General features: G+C 32.2%; 1 long non-coding RNA gene across 1 annotated transcript in view; it reads left to right on the top strand.

Moving 5' to 3' along the window:
* Nucleotides 1–3,479: 3,479 nt before the first annotated feature.
* Nucleotides 3,480–7,500, top strand: part of LOC137625267 (uncharacterized) — an 87,336-nt gene continuing 83,315 nt past the window's right edge. Inside the window, exon 1 of the long non-coding RNA XR_011040826.1 lies at nucleotides 3,480–3,629. This is a non-coding gene — a long non-coding RNA (uncharacterized lncRNA). The remainder of the gene's footprint in view (nucleotides 3,630–7,500) is intronic.

A 7,500-nucleotide genomic window follows, 5' to 3' on the forward strand; every position in this document is an offset into this window, starting at 1 on the left:
CTGTATATGCTGTATATATATATATATATATAGATATATATATATATTATATATATATTTGCATATATATACTTACACATATATACATACATATATATATATATATATATGCATATATATATACATACACATATATATATATATATATATATGCATATTTATATATATATACATATATATATATATACTGTATACATATATGTAAAATTACTGTTTATATATACTCTATATATATTTATATATATAAATATATATATATATATATATATATATATACATACATACATATATATTACCACCTTCAACACAAATCTTTTATATCTCTTAGCGTACCTTGAAGAGCAGAAACTTCCTCCAGACAAATACGTCATGTTTCACCATTACCAACACAAACAAAAATATCCTGGTATACCATCAACAAACCCACCTCTTTTTTCATATCCTTTATGTACCTTTTGCACAGTACAATTTATGCTTTCCATTCTTAAATGAAAGATTCCCTTTAATACATTTAACTAAATGGACGGACGAACAGAATTTGAATTGTTCTTTGCATTTGAAACTACTGAACCTTTATTCTCAAGCAAGTTTGTGTTTGCTCTAGAACACAACGGAAAATGTTCTCCTTTTTTGTTATCAGCTTATGAAGAGATCACCTTTTCAGATCTCGTGTGCTGAATTTCATGATTCTTTGGAGAGAGAGAGAGAGAGAGAGAGAGAGAGAGAGAGAGAGAGAGGGGTGGGGGTATACAATGCATGAAACAGTTTTCCCTTTTGAATAAAAAATGGTAATCCAGGTTTTGCGATTCTCATTTTCAAAAGGAAAATAGAAATGGAAATTATTTAGAATAAATGTTACTAATCCTTTTCAATCTTGGCTCGGACACAATACCACAGAATTTGTGAATAATTTGGTTATGAAAGTTTTACAGAGACATTTCATCTTGTTATTAATTATTTCTATTTCATGAAGAGTTTTAGGGGTTTAACATGTTGCGAGTAATCAACAATTCATGCTATGATTATTGTTATAATCTAAAAATTTATATAAATGTCCTTTTTCTAGATTACATAAAATATATTATTAATTCTATCTACTTTCCATCTCATCTAAAAGGAAATGTTTTTTGATAGTTCAAAGCCAAGTTGATAGCACTGAGTTGCTACATCAATACCTTACTGGTCACCCATCCAAGTACTGACCAGACTCAACTCAGATAGATGGGTCCTAACACTAATGAATACAGCTGTACATGAAGTCAAAATAAGAGCAAAAACAAAAGATATTTATAAAAAGATAAAAAAAATTAATAATACAATAATGAATACATTTAATTCTATCTGATTAAAAGAATAGTATTTATTGAATAAAATCCCACAAAGATTAACTTTGATTTTCTTTTTCATTTTGGCTGATCAAACTTGAGCTGTTTTCAACAAATGACTTTTTATTCCCTATTGAGACTCCCTCCCCCCTCTCCTACCCTCCCCCCTCTCCTACCCTCCCCCCTCTCCTAACCCCCCCCCCCTCCCCCCGGGGGTGGGGGTATCGGCTGATGTGTTTACCAATCCCAGTGTCGTTAAGTGCTGATCCATTGGCCTTGGGCCTAGGAAGCGTAATTAGCACTTTAATTAGCAACATCGTTTTTCAATTACAAACCAATTCTGATCTCGAGAGCATTTGTTGGCGGTTAAGCGAGAAATAGAGGGAACGCCATATGGCATCATTTGCGTTTTGAATGGATAAGATGCTACAGAATAGAGAAAAGGGCTTTAATTAGCTGAGAGAGAGAGAGAGAGAGAGAGAGAGAGAGAGAGAGAGAGAGACCCAATTGACGTTTTTGGTATTCAATTGAATCATTAAAAATTCAACGTCAGTGGATTATTAGCTGAGAGAGAGAGAGAGAGAGAGAGAGAGAGAGAGAGAGAGAGACCCAACTGACGTTTTTGGTATTCAATTGAATCATTGAAAATTCAACGTACAGTGGATTATTAGCTGAGAGAGAGAGAGAGAGAGAGAGAGAGAGAGAGAGAGAGAGGAGAGAGAGAGAGAGAGATAGAGAGAGAGAGAGAGGATGGATTTGCTTTCGTTTATTACGCTTCTAATAATGATAATAACAATATAATTACTGGTAATACGAATTTACATGATATATGATTTGGTAATAGACAATTGTATGTAAAAACAAAATAATGAAATTGTTAAAGTTGTTATAATATTACAATAAGAAGGAGCGATGTATCAAAATACATTAGTCATGAATTACAAGAGAATAACAATAATAAAATTATAATATTAATGGAACATCAATATTTTTACTAATAACAAAAATACCATAACAATAAGAAAATTAAAAAGTTAATGATACTAGTTTGTTGATATATTTATCTTGATTAATTTATTCTTATGATATCTATTAGAATGCCTAAAATTATATCTAACATAATATCTAATATTACACACTGTTAAAAGAAAAAACTTAATTTTATTCGGAAATCATCAGGTAAAAATATACTGTTCTCAGCCGTATTTCAGTAAAATATAGGCGACCGTAATGTTTACCCTACTTTATCATTATCTTTACGGATTAGTGACCGTAATATCACTCCTTTACGTCAATATATCCGTTTTTAAAACGGTAAATACATGGGAAAATTTATTCCAGAAGTTTTTACCGTTTTTACTGCAAAGTTTCATCTTGATTAATTCAATCTTATAATATCTATTAGAACATCTAAAATGACATCTAATCCTATATCTAACATACCGTGACTAAATTGCAAAGCGAATCCAGAATAAGGTTCATGTCAACTTCTCCCTCAATTCGCCAATGTCGAATCTCTGACATCAACCTTTTTCAGACATCACCAGATCTCATTAATATTCATCAAACTCATTACCTCAAGAGTCATACGATTTTAATTGATAACTGGAAAATCCAGAGACGTTTTTTTTTTTTTTGAGCTCCATGTATATTTTGGGGAATATATTATCGGATATTCTAATGATGAATAAAGAACAAAAAATCATTAGATATAGTTTTGATAATTATTAATCTCTGATTACAATAGATTCAAATCAAATGGAATATTGAATTTGATTGACGTAACTAAAAAGAGGATTTTCCTTGTATAATTGAATTTAGTTAATTTTGTCATAATCAAACCAGGATCATTTTTTAACCATGCATGAAAAATTATAACTATTCGATTTAAAATGTTTGTGTAAACTTTTAATGGAAGACCAGTTTCTAAGATTAATTGTTAAATGATGTGATATTGTATACGAAATCACCTCCATTATTATTACTGTCCTCATGAAGGAGTTGATTCTTGAGATTTTTCTTTAACATTATTATTATTATTATTATTATTATTATTATTATTATTATTATTATTATTATTATTATTATTATTATTGGCTTTCGATTCAGGGTTACAGGAAAAATAAATGTTACTAATTTGTTTTTCAGGGGGAGGAGATGATATCAAAAACAAACAAAACAGATCAACCAACCAATCTAACAAAAGCCATAAAAGAAGGTAGATCATAAATACAGACACACTTTAAGAATTACCTGGCGAAGCTGCACCCGCACCAGCTGAGTATCGTTCCATACTGATATGAGGTAAGAACTCATTTCGAATTCACATGAAATTATATGTGGATATCCATTTTCATTATAATTTTCATTGTTTGTTTTTGTTGTTGTTGTTGTTGTCGCTGTTGCTGTTGTCGCTGTTGTTGTTGTTGTCGTTAAAATTTGTTTTGAACGACCAAGTACAATCCTCTTGCAAGGGACCACACCAAAACAAATAGTATTGCATAAATCAATAATAATAATACAAGATATCAGTATAGACGCTCTATTAAAAAAGCGAAACAATTACTGCAATTTAGCCATCGTAAAAAAATTAGATAGCCAGAGTAACAACTCTTGGGGGACCTGGAGGAACAAGGGAATACCTGCTGATGTTTTAGATAAGCTGCTCTAAAGATTGAGTTTTGAATGCATCTCTCTCTCTCTCTCTCTCTCTCTCTCTCTCTCTCTCTCTCTCTCAACATCGAGTTTTGTATGACTTGGCGTTTTTAAAGGATGAACCTTTTGAACAAAAGATCAAAGTCATCCATGGATGCGGGTGTTACCCCTACTACCCTCCGCTGTCCTACCTGCAACCAGCAGAAGATAACTAACTATCAGGTACAGAATCTATTACTTAGATTAATAGATAACAACAAATGAACGAAATCAAAAGAAGGATAAGAATGGGGTGGAGAACTTTTGGTTAATAGAATGAGATTATGAAAAGTAAATTTCCACTTTCTCTAAAAGGAAAAGTATTTAATCAGATGGTCCTACCAGTTTTAAATTATACCTCATAAACTTGGAGCCTTATTAAAGCCTTAGAACATAAGTTAGGAAAGAATAATGTTGCGAATAATACAGAGACAGAAAAATAGTAACATGGGCACGACAGCGAACGAAAATAGAGGATATTCTAACATGCATGGAAAAGAAATTGATATAGACTGGCATGGAAAGTCCATAGACAGACGCGTGTAGGACATGTCTAAGGCTTTTTGCCTGCAGTGGACTAGTAACAGCTGATGATATAATTATGAGTGTGTATATATATATATATATATATATGTATACATATATATAAATATACATATACACACATATATATATATACATATATATATATATATATATATACACATATATATACATATATATATATATATATATATACACACACATATATATATATATATACATATACATATACACACATATATATATATATACATATACATATAACACACATATATATATGTATATATATACATATACACATATATATATGTATATATACATATATATATATATATATATACACACACATATATATATATATATATATATACATATATATATATATACATATATATATATATATATATATAAATGAATGGAGGAAACTTAGGTGGTTAAGGTGGGAGCAAGTCGTTTAATCATCATCGACTCAAGAATGTGCAAGTCATGGTAATTTGATACTTGACCTAGAATGTTAAGATCATTGCTGTCAATATTTAATTCACACATTTTAGCATTATTGAAAATAGTTGAGTGTTCTGGGCTGGATATTCTGCAACCCGTTTGAAAGCTCATCCTGCTAGGCCTAGGGGATTCAATTCTGACCTTCAACAAACTCGTGGTATACATAGGTCCCATTGTTACACTTCGGGGAAATATATCTATCTGTACACTGCACCAGAGGACACAATAGGACTCAATGTATCTTAGAAAAATTGTCAAATGTGAGAGGATTATTTAGCATCAATTTTACATCAACCGATGGGAAATGAGGTTGGGTGATTTTCGCAGATTTTTTGTTAAAGAAACCATCACGAAGAAAAGGAAAACTCGCACCGAATTTTATTTAAGGAACTGTAGGAATTTATTTTTTTATTTGTTTTTCTTTATTTATTCAATTACGTAATGTATAAATTTTGGGTAGCCATGGTGGTCAAGGTGTGGTAGGCTCACTCTTAAAAGTCACACTTAGAAACCAGGAGATTAAATCATTCTCTTCAAATGTTATTAAAGTGGTATGGTGAAATAGCTCTCTCTCTCTCTCTCTCTCTCTCTCTCTCTCTCTCTCTCTCTCTCTCTCTTCTATGAACGTAAGTCTTCTTAGAGACGTAAGCTGCCATTCGCCTCATGCCCTCTTGCTCACCCTTCCCCTGTCTGACTTTGAATACAAACACAGGTCTGCTTCCCACGCTCTGCTCTGCTTTGCTTTGCTTTGTATAGAGACCACCTCCCTTCAAAGCCATGCCAGAGGGACGGAGGCTTTGCTGTGGCTCCACACACGTCCTGGTTCCTGGTTCCTGGTTCCTTATTGCTCACTCCGCAAAATAAGTTTGCGGGCACTCTATCTCTTTATAGATAGGTGCAAAGCTTCTAAGCTTATTCTTATTATTAAGTTTATATCATCTGTGCCTTAAATAAATTAATATCATAATGAGGTTCACAATCTTTACTTTTATTCCCTTATACTTTGAAATTGGATACGATAACACCTTGCTATCATCAGTTTTGGCAACCTGTTGTGGTAATCAGTTTGGGCTTCCTAAACTCTTCTTTTATATTCATTGCCCTATCTATAAATGCAGCCAGATCCCTGCTAGGATTTTTTAGCATACCTAAACTTATTTCTACATTCTTTAGCTGTTCTAACTTTGGGCATAAAAATAAATGTTCGGTGGTGTCTTCTTCCTCTTTGCATAGATCACACAAATTGTCATCATATTTTCCCCTGAAATTTGCTTTTAAGTTGAGCATATTTAATCTTGCTTTCATCACAAGGGATGCCTTATCCAGATACATTTCTCTGATATAAGGCATAGGGCCATTTCCTTTAATAAATCTTAATTTTTTCATTATTTTCTTTTTTTCTTCAATAGTTTTCTTCTATTTTTTCTATAATTCCTTTCTTGATTTCTTTTTTTCAGGGTCCTTTTCCCCCAACTTCTTATTTCTTCCACTTCCATCCCATATTTACTGCAGATTTCTTCTACGCTCTTGCTCCAGCACTTCCCATACGGGTTCTTCAACTGATCCTCAATTATCTCTCTTACTAATCTTTTTTCCTCGGAGTTTATGATGTTATGGAAGAGCATTAACTTCTTATATTCTATTCGGGTGAAGTCGTCAGGTGTCGCTTATGAGTTCTCAGGTGAGACGTGAGAGAGGTTGTCGTCAATCTGTAGAAGAAGAAGAAGAAGAAGAAGAGCCAAACAGGGGTTGTGAATGGAACTCGCTCTCAGATTACGGTGTGAATGAAATGCGCCCTCCGGATGAGGTCTCTATATCACGCTTGTATTATTATTATTATTATTATTATTATTATTATTACTAGCCAAGGTACAGCCCTAGTTGGAAATGCAAGATGCTATAAGCCCCAAGGGCTCCAATAGGGAAAAATAGCCCAGTGTGGAAAGGAAGTAATGAAAAAGATAAATGATGCGAATAACATTAACATGGTCTGAATACAGTCCTTTTGTATAGTGTCTGAGTAAAAGACTTTTTCTGATTGTGGTCTGAATACCATTCTTTTCAATATGGTCTTAAAAGAACTTTTATTCTGATTGTAGTCTGAATCAAAGATTTCTGTTGATTGACGGCTTAATCAACGAAACACTTCTAATGGTGTTGTCTAAATAAGAAGGTTATTCTTTTACTATGGTCTAAATGGAGCGCTCGTTTTTTCAATAGCCCGGACAAAATCAATTCTATTCCCTAAATTAGGTTTTATTTCAACCCTTACACATAGATTATAAAAAACAGATTAATGATTTAAAATTGATTTCTTTTTTATATGCAAGGCTCATCTATAGAACTTGAGAAAATGAATTGTTAATTTTATATATTTAATGCTAACGAAAGTAATTCTTAATCAGAAATTTTTATATGTTGAAGAGCAACTATT

This window comes from Palaemon carinicauda, chromosome 32 (genome assembly GCF_036898095.1).
Source record: "Palaemon carinicauda isolate YSFRI2023 chromosome 32, ASM3689809v2, whole genome shotgun sequence".
NCBI lineage: Eukaryota > Metazoa > Arthropoda > Malacostraca > Decapoda > Palaemonidae > Palaemon > Palaemon carinicauda.